General features: G+C 40.0%; 1 protein-coding gene across 1 annotated transcript in view; it reads left to right on the forward strand.

Moving 5' to 3' along the window:
- The first annotated feature begins 9,562 nt into the window (after positions 1-9,562).
- LOC100643056 (amyloid beta A4 precursor protein-binding family B member 1-interacting protein) overlaps positions 9,563-15,393 on the forward strand; it is a 152,988-nt gene continuing 147,157 nt past the window's right edge. The window contains exon 1 of the mRNA XM_003399650.4: positions 9,563-9,827. The gene's annotated coding sequence lies outside the window, so the exon portion shown is untranslated. The remainder of the gene's footprint in view (positions 9,828-15,393) is intronic.

The following is a 15,393-nucleotide window of genomic DNA, read 5'->3' on the forward strand; positions in this document are numbered from 1 at the left end:
ATTGCGGCTTTTCCTACAATCTTCTCTATTTTAATCATTTTTAGTAATAGTGTTGGTTCGCTACACATTATTCTTACTTCTTGTATTTCACGAATAAAATCCTCCACGTCTATATCATCCTCTCCGTTTAATATCGGAATGCATTTTAATGCACTCTCAGCTTTTAGCTCTGGTTGCGTATATTGTTCAGGAAAAGACCTTTCCCAGGATGGTTGAGGTGGTGTTTGAAGTAATGGGCGAGGATCTCGAAGGACCGATTGATCTTTAGCGGTGTGGGTTACTTCGTCTACGGTTATTAGGGAACTGGCCTCCGATACATTTCCCGTTTTTGTGTTTGCTACAACTTCATCCATACGCAGTGTAAGCATACTCATTTGTTGGGTCAGTCTCTCATTTTGCTTCTGCATTGCATCAAGCAAAGCTTCAACTGTTGGGTCTATTCCGCTGTTAGTTAAAGCGGCGCTAACAGTTTCGGTTTTGTCTTCTCGTGGCGTTGCCATTGTTATACTAATTGTGCTGTCTGTTCTCGATCTGTATTTGACAAAAGAATCCAGGGCTTGCTCACCTTGATCGTTTAACCCGTAGGAAAGGTTCCGTTGCGGTGTTCCTTTGTCGAAACGTCGAAAGTGTCTGCTCTGTTACAGTGGTCCACTGATCCTCAATCTTCAAAGTTGACCGTAGCCCGAAATGCGTAATTTCGTTTTCTTGAAGTTGATGGATCCTGGCAGGATCGCCAAAATGTCACGTAAAAATAAAGAGAAATTTTATAAGGAAGAAGAAAACTTTATTTTTACTTCGTTTATACACTTATAAGACACTTGGACTTTTTCATCTTGGTCTTTTTCAACGGGCCTATCACATCCATAGCGATTTTGTCGTTAGGTTCTAACGGGGTGTCGGATATCTGTGGTTCCCCCTTTCCTCTTATCCGAGTAGTCTTTGATGTTTGACATGTCGCGCAAGTTCCTATTCTGCCTTTTATTCTGTCTATTAGGTGTGGGATATCATATTTGCCTCGGATTCTGTCGTACGTCTTTTGTATTCCGGGATGTCCTACCAAGTCATGATTTTCTTTTAGTACTTGTTCTATTTCCTCTTCGCTTAAACTCTGTATTGGTTCGTAAGCAAATTCTAGGAAAACAGGCGAAACAGGACTCGAGTTATGGTCAATACTTGGGCTTTCCGCTAATCCTTCGGGTTATCCGGTGCACCGGGGTACGTCGCATAAGTTCGTTAGTTCGTTCGTTAGCTTCACTTTCTTTCATTCGTTCCAAGTTAGATAAATGTGTCTTTGATACCGAATGCTGCCAGTAGGGGTACCAATTATTGTACAATATTTGTACTGATCTATGTAATCGGTGTGTGGGAGATAGCTGTGGCGTTATGTATGCTTTGCTCCACGTTTGTAAAGATTCATGTAAGCGCTGCGTTGGAAATATGTGTTTCGCAGTTAGGGTACGAAACAACTATTTCTTTACGCAGGCCCATGGTCAAGTAGAGTCGTAACTCGACATTCTGCCAATGGGTTGAATGTCGAGATGGATGTATAAAGATAAAGAAGCCATGGGCGGGTCTCTTGCGTAGTCACCTCCGCGTGGTGAGACCTGGTAATTGGCATCGTTTTCCAAAAAATTAATCAGTTGATTAATCTTTGGAAAACGATACCAAGCTAAGAACTACGCAGCAGTCCGGTTTGTATCTCCAAATGCCGCGAACAGAATTTTGGATGATACAGACTGGGCTGCACCGTAGGTCACCGTGGGACGACGTTGGACAACGTGGGACAACGTTGGACAACGTTGGACAACGTGGGACAACGTGGGACAACGTGGGACAACGTGGGACAACGTTGGACAACGTGGGACAACGTGGGACAACGTGGGACAACGTGGGACAACGTGGGACAACGTGGGACAACGTGGGACAACGTGGGACGACGTGGGACAACGTGGGACAACGTGGGACAACGTGGGGCAACGTGGGACAACGTGGGACAACGTGGGACAACGTGGGACAACGTTGGACAACGTGGGACAACGTTGGACAACGTTGGACAACGTTGGACAACGTGGGACAACGTGGGACAACGTGGGACAACGTGGGACAACGTTGGACAACGTGGGACAACGTTGGACAACGTGGGACAACGTGGGACAACGTGGGACAACGTGGGACAACGTGGGACAACGTGGGACAACGTGGGACAACGTGGGACGACGTGGGACAACGTGGGACAACGTGGGGCAACGTGGGACGACGTGGGACAACGTGGGACAACGTGGGGCAACGTGGGACAACGTGGGACAACGTGGGACAACGTGGGACAACGTGGGACAACGTGGGACAACGTTGGACAACGTGGGACAACGTTGGACAACGTTGGACAACGTGGGACAACGTGGGACAACGTGGGACAACGTGGGACAACGTTGGACAACGTGGGACAACGTGGGACAACGTGGGACAACGTGGGACAACGTGGGACAACGTGGGACGACGTGGGACAACGTGGGACAACGTGGGGCAACGTGGGACAACGTGGGACAACGTGGGACAACGTGGGACAACGTGGGACACCGTTGGATACCGTTGGACACCGTGGGATATGTCTTGTCTCTCAAATCCATTCTGAGCCCATTCTGTATAATGGTACTTATCTGACTTGGAATCTAGTATAAAAATCGATTCTTTTTTTGCATTGAATCTTGTGGTTATTTTGTGCACGGGAGTGCGTTGCGTAAGTCCATTGATTCTTTGGAAAGATCGCGAACGAACGAGTTCGCGCCGCGATTTTTCTTTCATTGTCTGTTTGTTCGGGCTTCTTCTTAGTTTCCCATTTTTAAGAGAAAATTATTGCGGTCCTGTTAGAGTTTCTAACTTTTCGATATATTCAAAAGTTTTGAGCCGCGAAAATAGAACGTTAAACAGTTTAGAACAATGACTCGAATGTCCCTTTTTCAGAACACGAAATTGTGTATGCAGTGTCAATAGGTTCGGTTAAATAAATTATTGTTTTATTTCCGATATATGAGATTATTCTCTTATTTCAAACGAATTTTTAATAAGTTATTTTATTGTTTCAAATTGAGTTATATCTCAATAATTCACTTATGGAATTCAATTTTTTTTTGTTGTATTATGTGTATTTGCTTCAGTTAACGTCATAAACTTGCAACATAGTAACAGTTAGATTCGAATACCTCGAAACAAGTATTCTTTAAACATATTTAGTGGCGAACTTTTGAATTCTTGCAAATATTTTCCAATATTTATAACAGGCGACTATAGTGTATTAGTGCAATGTATATTTCGTATTCTAATAACGAAAATTCACAGTATATATTCTAATTGCGAACAGTATAATTCTTGAAATCGATTGCATTGCATTCACGGTATTCGTAAGCATTTGTTTGCTGTCGAGAAATATCTCACAATTTTCAACTTATAGTTTCATACTTGTTCCAGTTTCTTAATAATAATTTTTAAGTGTAAAGAAATAGCAGTATTTTCTAAATAAACGTTCAATAGGAAAAAGGAGAAAATTGTCGAAACAACGTTTCGCTTTTTTTCCACCCCCCCCCCCCCCACCTCCGCCCCTAAACTGCTTTATTTTCAGGAAATATTTGTGACCGCGCGCAATGCGGTTGTAGAGTCAGTGTTTGCTACGCAATAGTTTCTTTTCAATTTTTTAAAATCACGATATTTTTGATTAAATTCGATCAAATAATCACACGCGAAAGTAATAAAATTTTATCAATTAAATTTGTACGCGATATTAGAGTCGTTGTTCGTCGATCATAATTTAAGCGGTCGTGGTAACGTAGTCTTTTATTTTTTTTTTTTTTTTTTTTTTATATTTATTGTTTCGAATATTCGTTTTCGGTATTAGAGTCAGTGCCTCCCTCAAGAGGATAAAGCCTCTCCTGGAACTCAAGAATGTAAGTAGTTTTATATATTGTATTTCAACTTGTCCTATTTATTATATTTTGTTTGAAATATTGTTAATTATAAAATAAGAATGGTTGATAACTTAAAAAGCTATAAATGTTCTCTTTAATTGAAATAAAGTCTTAAAGTCTTGATTTTTATATTTTATACTTTCATATTAGAGTTTTAGTTTTTATACTTATCAAAGTTTATTAGAATTTCAATCTTTATTACTACTAATATTACTAAAGTTAATAAACCTTCATTTTTCATTATCTTCAACTTTTTAAATAATCAGCAATCACTCATCGTGTTTTGCTCTGTAACAGATTGTTCGCAACCTCCATTTCCAACACTGGACCTTACACGGTTCCTGCCTGATGTTAGTCTCCCTGATTATCCGCAGCATCCATGGTACGTCTTCTGTTTCTCCGCTTCGAACGGTGAGTCGCATGCATTTTTGTTCCTCCGGTCACTCAATCATGTCGTAGGATGAAAGGTCCAAATCGGCACGGGTGACCGGTTGTACTACGTAGAAATTTTTGCGAGCATAGTGACCGCGGGTATTTTTTATACCCGTGAGTAGTAACACTCTTTTTTCAAATTTATTAGTTTAGGATAGGTCTTCTTGCACAGCGCGATTATAATAATTAGTTTTTTAATAATTAGGTTAAACATATACACTCGAGAATATATTCGTGTTATTTATAAATGTGCATGTTAATATTTTGTATGAATATTTGCAAATGGCAAATATCTACACGAATATACCTGTATGACATACATATACTTGATCTTAAGTAATGAATTAATCGTGACAATATTAAGTCACGATCGTTTATTTCATTTCGGTTAGAATTTAAAATATGAGTCAAAATTCATTTTTTTCCGTACAAAAATGTGCAAAATTTTACGTGCAAGAAGACACTTCGCGACAGGCAGATTTTTTAATCAAAGCAATAATTTTGAACACTGCTTCTGCACTTTCGAGTATATGCTTTGATAAAGAGATCGCCTGAGATTATTTCTTTCTTAGTAATATATTTAGAGTCAATAATTCTATTTGCATGAGTCTCAGTCTTTTTCTACTAACGCTACTTTTTTCGAAATATTAAAATTTTGTTCTAATTTATTAAATTAATAAAGTAGAGTTACTTAGTTACTATTAAATTAATAAAGTAAATTTAATCAGATGCAAAGTAGTAAAATATAAACTCAAAGAACGTTAGTCCGTTAAATAAAAATTACACAAACTAATCATCTTTTTAGATCAGGATTTTCAGGTTTAACCCTTTCCGTGCCCATTGTCAGGATCTCATTCACGTGCCCAGGTGCTACTTGAATGGGAGAAAGACATTGGGCACGATGGTCTAGAATTAAGTAATGTAATAATTTCTCAGCGACTGACGATGTGTTAGTGTATCGTGCACGACGTATTTTCCACATTATGTGTGTGTGTTGTTAGGCCGTGGAATTGCGTCGCTTTTTCTCATTCGTTAAAACTTCAAATATTAAAAATGTCGAGACATACATCGATTCAATTTACGTCTCGATACAATCACAATTTGTGATAATATCATCCACGCGATTAAATGTAACCACGCTTTTTATATTGCCATAAATTACAATTATAATTCCAAGTTTACTTACATTTATTTTAACGATATCACTTCCTCAGACGTGTTTTATCACGTTTTACGCAATGGTCACTAGCCTTCGTCAGTCGATTTCAGGAAAAAGGTAAGTACCTTAGAGTGTGCATGTTGTATTAAGCTCGGGTGTCGGAGGCGTCCCGGGACGTCCTCTCTAGTGTAGGACCTTTGCGCCCGGGTGGTATGTGTGAGAACCGTGGAGTGAGTGTGTTGGTGTGCATGTTTTGCCATTTTTTAAATATAGCGTTAGGTAGGATAGGTAGTATACTTTCTGGTATGTCTGTTAATTATAAGTAGGTAGGGCCGGGCAGGTTGGCACAGTCTCTAGTCGGGTAGGCGCGTTTTCGTGTGACCAACCTGTTTCTGGAAATCTAATTTGAAAAATCGACGGTGAAACTGGCACGAGTAGAGCATGCACTCGTCTCTGGTTTTGCCTTTCGATTTTTCGAATTTCGCGGTCGCGGTCGCGAATGGTCTCGAAACGAACGTTTATTGCTCGAGCACGCACATGCGAGTGAGCAACGATCACTGTTGTGATCGTTGGTCAGTCCATATGCACTTCCATCAGCTTCCGCGGTTTATATTTTTATTTTATAAGTTTTTTTTTTGTTTGCGATTTAGAAGTCTCGAGCTTAGATTTAAGTTTCAGCGGGCATTGCGCCCGAAGAAAGAAGAGGCTATATGCTGAAGAGGCCCGGCAAACTGCCACTCAAGAGGGCAACTACTAATGGCTCCCCATCCTCTGGGTCATCCAGAGCATGGGAAGTCATTATTGTTACTACTTTGTCACTATGCTCGATTTTAGTATTAGTAGTAGTAGTAGTAGTAGTAGTAGTAGTAGTAGTAGTAGTAGTCTTTGTTTTTTTGGCCGATGTATATATCGGTCCATCGTCCCATTGGGCAAATCGCGATTTTTCTTATTAGTGTTTCGACAAGTTAATTACGGGTTGTATTAGAGTTACGAAATAATATTGCTATTTTTCATTAGTGTGGCGAGAGAATGATTACGGTTTGAATTAGAGTTGCGATAAAATGATAATCGCGTTTGTTTTAGAGTTGCGAATTACGATATCGCGATTGTCTTTTGCAATTTTTAGAATTTTTTCTGTTTTTCTGTTTAAGTTGCAATACTAGGATATTTAAAGTAGCTTTTTCAAATAGTAAATAGTAATTTTCATTAAATTCACTTTAAGAATTAGCGTTGCGACATTGTTCCATCGCGAGTTCTACTTATTTTTCCTATTAGCGTTGCGATAATGAATGCTCGCGTTTTGTTAAGTAGAGTTGCGTTCACAAACTGCCCAAACCCTCCGACTGCATTTGTCGGACACTGCTCCTGGATCACATGTACAGCCTAAAGAGCTGTACAAGTGTGATCGTTCATCCGCAACCTCCTAAATGGTTGCACTGCGATCTCTCGCTATTAGTGTTGCGTATTGCTTAAATACGAGTGCGTAGATTTATACTTATTAGCGTTGCGTATCAGATATCGGGAATTTTCAGATTTTTCTTTTTTTTTCTTTTTAATAGTAGATTAATTGATATTGCAGATATAACGAAACACTCGTCGCGTTTGATTTTGAGAATTTTCTGCTTCATAAATATTAGTAGTAAATTAGCGTTGCGAAACAAGAATATTCAGTTCCACTCTCGACGTGTTGATCGGGTTTATATAGAGTGGAAGACGATTGAATTTTAGTAGCCCTTCTGGCTACTGCTTTGTTTCTTTTTCAGCGCCCCTTATTAATGCGCCCCTTATTACTACGTTTATTACTGAAAATACTGCTATAAGACATATTCCTTTGTCAGCGTTAACGTTACCATGACTGCTAAAATACAGAACTTTATTACGAATGTATAATATATATATATATATATATTTACATGTATGAAATTGTGAGCGATTTCATGCGCAACAAAGTATTATAATGAAATATCTTAATGCCTTGCTATGAAGGCTTGAAATATTTTTTAAAATTTAATTCATTGCAATTGGAATTAGTGCCGGTGATTGTTCGTTCTTAGAACCATAACTTTTAGAATTTTTTCGACCGCGATATTTTCACTTCAATCTTTTAACAGTAATGTAGAATTTTATAAATATTCGAATTTCATTTGCACGAAACAAAAGTTTCGTCACAAAACAAAGACATCGTCACGTTTGTATCAAAAATTCTGCAAAACATGACTTATGCACATACCTTTCGGTTTATTATGTTGCAAATCACTATGTGGTTGTAGAAAATAACAGATACTGTTAAAAGTTAAAAGATAAAGCAAGTGATTGTATAATAACCGGGGTTTCTCTCATCTTAGTTATTCCAAATGAACTTTTCAATTTTTAATTCAGTTTAAATTCAATTACTTAAAATTCTTGTTTCCAACGTAACCCTAGTTTCGATTAAAAAGATATCGACGATTCTTTATTTTTGCTAAAATTTAATCAGTTGTAATTTGATCTATAATTGACCATTATTAGTAGTTTATTTTTCGTATATAAAATGTTCTCGTTTTAGAGGTGCTTGTTTCTTGTATATGCCAAATCCCATCTTAAATGTATATGCTTGAGTTTCAAAAGAACGAGAGAAATAAAGGAAGTGAGCAAAAGAAAGAAGGTAATATTACGAAATAACGTTTGAACCTTACCCATCAGGGAGTAATTATACATATTTTATAGAATTTTACTAAGCTTTCTTCGGTTGAATTGATTTCTTCGTTTGAATTTGTTTCTTCGATTGAATTTCCCTTTTCTTTCCCTTTATTACATTTAGATTATTACATACATAGTGTAAGTAGATATTTAGATTTTTAGATATTTTGGTAGTAAAAGCGTGGGTATCGTAGAATGAATGTTATGTAATAGTTGATTCTATGTGGTACATATTTCATCTTATTCTCTTGTCCTTTCATCGGTTTTTCTTCTTAAAGCTCCTTTTGCTGTTTGTTTTGAACATTATGTAAACGAACACCAAAAGGAGTATTTATTTGATGATGAATATTAAGATTTTTTTGCGTAAAAGGGTGGATGGGTCGCGGATAGGGTGGGTCTCCATTCGCAGCAGCTCCTCGTGGTGAGACCTGGGCAATCATATTATTTGATATATAATTACTAATTATATCACTATACAGCAAAGTAATTAACTGTATAACTGGTATAATTATTAATTATATGGCAAGTAATATGAGCTAATTGGCTGCGATCTTAACTAGGTGTTGAGTAAAGTATAAATAAGAATGGAGTATTCTAGAATTAATTAACTCTATCCAAACTTCTTATGGATTTCCAAGAGTAAGCAGGTTTAATGTTCAATCTACCATTCTCTTCTTTTTCTTGCAAAACGTCGCGTGGGTTCGTTTACGTCTCTGAATATCATAGTCTTCTTTTACACGACTTGCCGAGATAAGTTGCTCCTCGTGTGTCGTTCGGTTTAATTAAGGATCACTGTGTGCCCCGCTATCTAGGCAGACTTCCTTTCACTCGTATAAAAGGGTCTGCTCGCGTACAGGGATATTGTGGTCGATTTTTAATTGTCGATAACTGAAAAACAAAATCGAAAACGCAATTTTTTACTTTTGATCTTCGTCTTATTTCGGTTTCAAGAATTATCCTTTAAATTTCCTAATGCTTGTGACCGAACACCCTGTACCCGTGTATATAATAATCGATTTGAGAATACAAGAATAAAAATAGATTCAAAAGATTAAAAAGTTAAAATATTTTTAGGTTCAGATATATTAAATTTCAATTTTATTTGAAAATAATTAAACAAATCATTTAATTAGTATCGTACAGTAATGTCACGTCCATTCCGTACTCCATCATGAATGTCGGGTTGTAGGTTTCCTACCTATACAACAAGAGATTCAATGTGACTTGCGAGATTCACCGAAAGATAGCGCTGGCAGCGAGCTCCCGGCATTCCATGGGTCGTTCGAAACGGGAGATGCGCGCGCGTTCGATGAAGACATGCGCGAGACAAGCGGCCGCAGTCTCGACAGTCAGTGCATGGCGGCCCGAGGCCCATCGATATCGTATCGCGTAGCACTCGAGATACGCGTTCGAATACACGAGTGCGTCCGAGGTGCACCGGGAAACGTCTCTCGTCCTTCGACCGATCGGTCGTAAGAGTACCGTCGTGGTTGACACAGTGCGTGACGCTTGTGCAACAGGATTTTTCGTCCTCGCGGGATCTCGTGGAGTAGCCGGAATCGTTAGGCGACAGCTAGAGTACACGGGCCATCGTTCCGGTGAGTATTCACATGGAATAATATTTCAAACCGCGTCTCCAATCGGTCCTGAGGCTATGCGTTACACGTTTCATCCTTCCTACCATAACTGTATAACTGCCAATTAGACTGACAGGATACTTCGATTCTTTAAAATGACATTTCACCGTTTCAAATCTGCGTATCCCTTTTTCGTTAATGTCATGGCATAACATATACTGTATAATATATATACGTTGTCTGAATGGAAGGACAGCAACGAATATATAGTAAGGACAATCGTATATCCCTCTCGTTGCCGTATTAGCGCGGATATCCTCGTAACACGAGGGCGGCGTGTTCGCTGGACGCGAACAAAGTAGTATACATATATATCATCATAGGATGACGTATCCGGCAACGGTGCTCAATGATCTGGAAAATATCGAAGGGACAGACGCAGAGATTCGGTGTCATTGGCATGGATTTCTCGTTGATATCTTTATTTCTTGGATCTTGAATCTGCGTATAACTCTCCAATCTCTTCCATTTTCCTTCTTTTTTCTCGTCTTCACGTACGGATGTCCGTGTGAAGTCCACACCCGCAGCGTTGCCAAACGCTACAGGTGTGGTCATTGACTTTGATCCAAAGATTTGTTGTTATTTATCGACTATGAAAAGTATCGCGTGCGCGACTTCGGAATTTTTGTTTTGCTTTTTTTTGGTGGAAGTGGAATTTTGCTCGCGGGCACGAGCGTCGTTTATGCCTACCTGTAACATCACTTTCACGATTCCTGGCGGCTACGTGGGCGAGCGGGCATGCTCGATTCGAGTAAACTGAACAAGGTTAACACAGACGGACAAGGTTAACGTTAATTCGTTCGGCATTTACGTTTCGGAGTACCGTAAGGTTATCGCGAGCAGTTTCAAATCCATATTTTTGTCAATGTCACATCTGTTGCAATTTCGTTATGATTCTTCGGAACAATAGAAAATTGTTTAAGTCTCGGTATCTGAAATATTATATAGCGGCGATAAGTATTGGAAACCCGTATTGTTTTTAAGGTATTTACACTGTACAGTAGATAATCCTAATCTCGTTATGATTCTTCTGGAAAATAATAGATGTTTTAATTTTTCGTTAACTCAATTGTACATGGTAAATTAGATACCTGCACAGTCTTTCGAGTCTAACTAAATAACCTAGCTCTTTTTTAGAAGAAAAAGAAAAGAAAATGATCGTCTACCTTTGAGAACATATTCTAAAAAATAACTATTACAATTTCATTCCTAAAGCTCAATAGCAATTCCAGTCACGTAATACTCACACGTTGCTGTAACTGTTTCCTAAATTCTTATCTCTCACATTCGTAAGGTTATCGATAATTTGCATTTTTATACGTTCCAGTCTCGTATACTTAACAGTATTCCACGTAAAATCGTCGAAATCAACGTCGCTCGTAATCGTTACTTGGTACGCGCAGTTTCCCCGTAATAAGATTTGCTCGATACGACGACGGTCAATTCGAGGATGTACACTATCACAGAGCCACGCGGCCTCCGTGAAACGAACGAGGTTAACGCGGAAGAACAAGGTTAACGTAGACGATGCCAGATGCTCGTGCGTTCAAGTCGTAATCTAGTCTTATCAGTCGAAGGGAACATTCGGGCTAACATTGCTTATCAATTCACGGTTGGAAACAGAGGTTCCCAGCCTGCGATGGTAAGTTTGAATCGTCTCCGCGTTTACCGGAAGCGGAAGCAATATCGCGCGTGACACCAGGTCTCGCGCATTTGCGCTTAATTGCGACGATAAAAACGATCACCGTAACGATTATAGATAGGTGCGAGCTTTGAAGGAAGTTTCTTCGAGTTTTTCCTTTCCTCGCATTTTTAATCCTGTGTCGTACGAGATTCGTCTTAAATTTTTAGGATCGTATCCCCGCAACTGTAACATTGTCGATATTTTTGCTCCGAAACGAGGCGATAGAAAGGGAAACGAGGAGATACGTTAGAATTACAAGCGCTCGTTAAATTTTACACGGCGAAGAAGGCGAGTACAATAGGTTAGTAGTGACCGGTTAGACGAGAAGGAGAACGAATTCATCTCCCTGCCCGTTTTTTCGTTCGGTTATCCCGCTTTTCTTTCGCACGAGCTAAGAGCTATTCTCTGGAACAGAGAGCGAACAGAGGCATATTTATGTAAGTACACCAACTGAGAACACTCTTGTCCCGAGAATGGTCACTCGAGTAGCGAATTAGCGGAATTAGCGACATAGTTTCTTTCCGTCCCTTTTGGTCTTTTTACTGTCTGATCGCGATTATTGCGTATTTGCTAACGTTATTTCAATAAGATAGCAAGCAGTAGGTATTTTTTTGTTGTTATACCGGGAATATGATTGTTCCGTCTTATATCAGCTTAGGGTTATTAAATCCAAAGAACGTTGCGTTATCTTCGATAACTTTGACCGAGCTTTTATCGAACTTGTTAAAAATTTCTTTCTCGAACTTGTTAAAAATTTCTTTCTCGATCGGTAATTAATATTTTCTTCTTTTATCTTCGTTAGTTTTATCTTCGCAAGACGATTTATAATTTCAACGAAATGGAAGATATTAGCCGTTACGAACAGCCGAAGTTTTCCGACAGCGGAATTTTCAATGTCACCGTTCTCCAGTGCAATTCTGTAGAACGTTCGCAACTTTTCGATAACCGATCGATCGACAGCGGCGGTGCGACGCCCCGTTGAAATTCAACCGCCAGCCCATGACTCTCGCAGCTTCCACATTCGATAGAAAGTATTTCAGCGGGGATTGTACGTGGTTATTGACCTTGTTCATGACCTCCATCGCAATTACGCTGGCGCGTTGCGCTTTTCAAGGATATTGAGCCGGCGGCGAGTCGATCGATGAGGTCTTCAACCGGGGTCCGCTTTTTCCCTGTCTTCCCTCTTCTTTTTTCATTCTTTCCTTTCCCTTCTTTTTCTTCGCGTTCTTTTTTTCGATCCCTGTTGCTCCGCTTTTCTTCGTCCTCTTTCCCCTCCCTGCTCATGGAATGGAACGGAACTCTGATATTCGCCAAGCTTCGATGAAGCCGCACCGCTTTCGAAGTGTAAGTACGTCGTCTATTAATAGAGCTCTCTCTCTCTCTTTTTCTCTATTTCTTTCTTTTTTCTCTCTCTGTGCACATCGGTATTCTCCAGAAAGGGAATACTTGGGACGAGAAGGCGAAGAAGGGGGTGGTAAGAGACGCGCAGGCTTTTTGCTGTACGCAGATCCGTGTGCCTCGCGCGTGTGGGATGCGTACACCCATTTTCCGCGGTACTCGACGAGCCAAACGGCCAGACAGAAAAAAGATAGAAATGTCGAATAAAGATAAAGTCCTAAAACGGTTCCTGCGTGCGTGTTGCGTTATTCTACCGCGTTTCTTGCTCGGAATTCGTACGGTTACGCGGTGCCCTCCTGTCTGTCTATCTGTCTGTCTATATCACTTTCGCCTGTTTCCCTTTCGCTCGTGCACGGTCTCCAACGTACATTGTCCACGTCCAAACATTGTGGCCGAATAAAAATCCGGTTTCCACTGTATTTCCATAAGTCCATGGGGTTTTCTTGCTCGAAACGGTATGTCTTTTTTTTTAGAAAAGAGGATACTGTAATGTGTGCTATTTGGAGTAACGGGTTGTGTTAGTAAATTCTTGCGAAGATGTGTGTGTGTGTGTGTAACATGTATCTTGTATGCTATCTCTGTCACGAATTCACGTTACGACGGATCCTTTGAATTTCGAATGAGATGGGAATCGTTGTGATTTTTGGATGATAATAATTCTAGAGATACCCTTTGGTCTCTTTTAAATTTAACGGAGGGCAAGAGTAGCCCGAATATTTGAATACTTAGCAGCACCCAACTCACCTGTTATCTGGTGTTCTTATCTTGCGTAAACGCAGACTTATCGTTGCGAAGAAGAGAGCGATGCGCAAATATTTAGCTACGCTTTGGCGTGGCTTTTTATCGCGATAAAGGCGCGAACAGCTGATACATTATGTCAGATAGCGATCACGTTCTCCAATTTGCTGATCTCATTTATAGTACCAGAGAATACGGTCTATTATCTACGCTGGTCTCCGTAAACTTTGCTTTCCTAGCAACGATCGTATCTCTGTCGCGTTCCCGTTATCTTGTCTTCGCACACGGAAATCAATTCCGTGGAAATGAAGTTCTTCCATGAATCCGGGTTTAATCAAACGCACCCCAACCGTGGCTGATGTGCTCCGTTCCGTATATTCTCTTCGCACATTGTTCTCTTCTCGACTTTGTTTAGCCGCGACTCTCCACCTCCCCTTTTTCACCGCCAATACATCGCGAAGAAATTTTCATTTTGCCGCACAGTGGGACGTTTCGACGGTCTAACAAGACAAAATCCAATTTTCGTAGTGATTTAAACGTATAAAAATTTATTATCGGATAGGATTATCCGGGTTTAAGGGAGGATCGCTCGTGTCAAAAGGATATTAGAACGAAGCTAAGTATAACTTGCCTTGTAATTCGTCAAACTCAGCTGTGAACATTTTTTAGAGGATCTTAATAATTTTCTCGAGAAAATAATATCCGAATGAAATATCCTTAAGGATTTGCAAAGTTAAAATATGGTTAAACGTAATGGAATATAACAGAAATAAAAAAGAATTACAAGTTTCTTCGCATTGGGCGGTCGTTTTAACACATTGTACGCCGCAATTCAATTTCTCCTTTGCATTTTCTTCTTTCTACGGCCTTTAATCGTCGAACAGTGGCTGCACGGGACGGAGCGTGCTCGTCTTTTCTCGAATCTCTTCTCTCGTCTCCCCGGGGACCCGCTTTATCCCGAATGTTTACAGGGTTTATCTTCGCACCCTCCGGAGTGGTCTGTAGTCACTTACGTCCGTGTCCCCGCTTATACACCGCTCGCGACCTCACACTACGTGGCTAGGGATTCCCTGAAGGGGTTGCGAGGATCGCAAGACGCCAGCATTCGTGTCCTCGCGTGTAAGCGCGAGTCGCGTGCTACCAATTGTTTCCTTTCTTTCTCTCCTCTTTCTGGCCTCGCGTAAATAAATAACGGAATTACACAGTTTCACGGAGGCTAGAAGATTTGTTCGTTCCCCGAAGCGACGGCTTTGCGGTTTTGCTTATGAATTTTCTTCCTCGTATTGTACGGCGTTCAAAAACACGCTTTGTCTGTGTCGTTTGAACGTTATTGAGCGGAGCTGGCGAAAAGCTGATGAGTTTAGAAGAATGTTTGTTTGAGATTGTAATTGGACGTTTGTACGTCGTACCGTATGGAAAATTCCACATTTGCACAGGGTAGTACGCTCGTGGAAGAGTATTTTCGGTGAAACGGTAGCAAAATGTGGGTTTTTTTTCGAGAATTCGCAAACATGGTAAAACAAGTGTAAGAATGGGATTTGCATTTGTAGTCGAAAGAAAGGAATTTGTACGCTCTGTTTTTATTTAGTACCTTATTTAGCATTGAGCGAAGTCTGCATACTATAGTCTGCTTCGCCGTTAATCAGACTCCCATTAAAGCAAAACGTTTAACGTAAATTAAAACGTCGAGGATTTTGTTCGCGTGGT

Source organism: Bombus terrestris, chromosome 12, assembly GCF_910591885.1.
Source record: "Bombus terrestris chromosome 12, iyBomTerr1.2, whole genome shotgun sequence".
In the NCBI taxonomy this organism is placed as follows: Eukaryota; Metazoa; Arthropoda; class Insecta; order Hymenoptera; family Apidae; genus Bombus; species Bombus terrestris.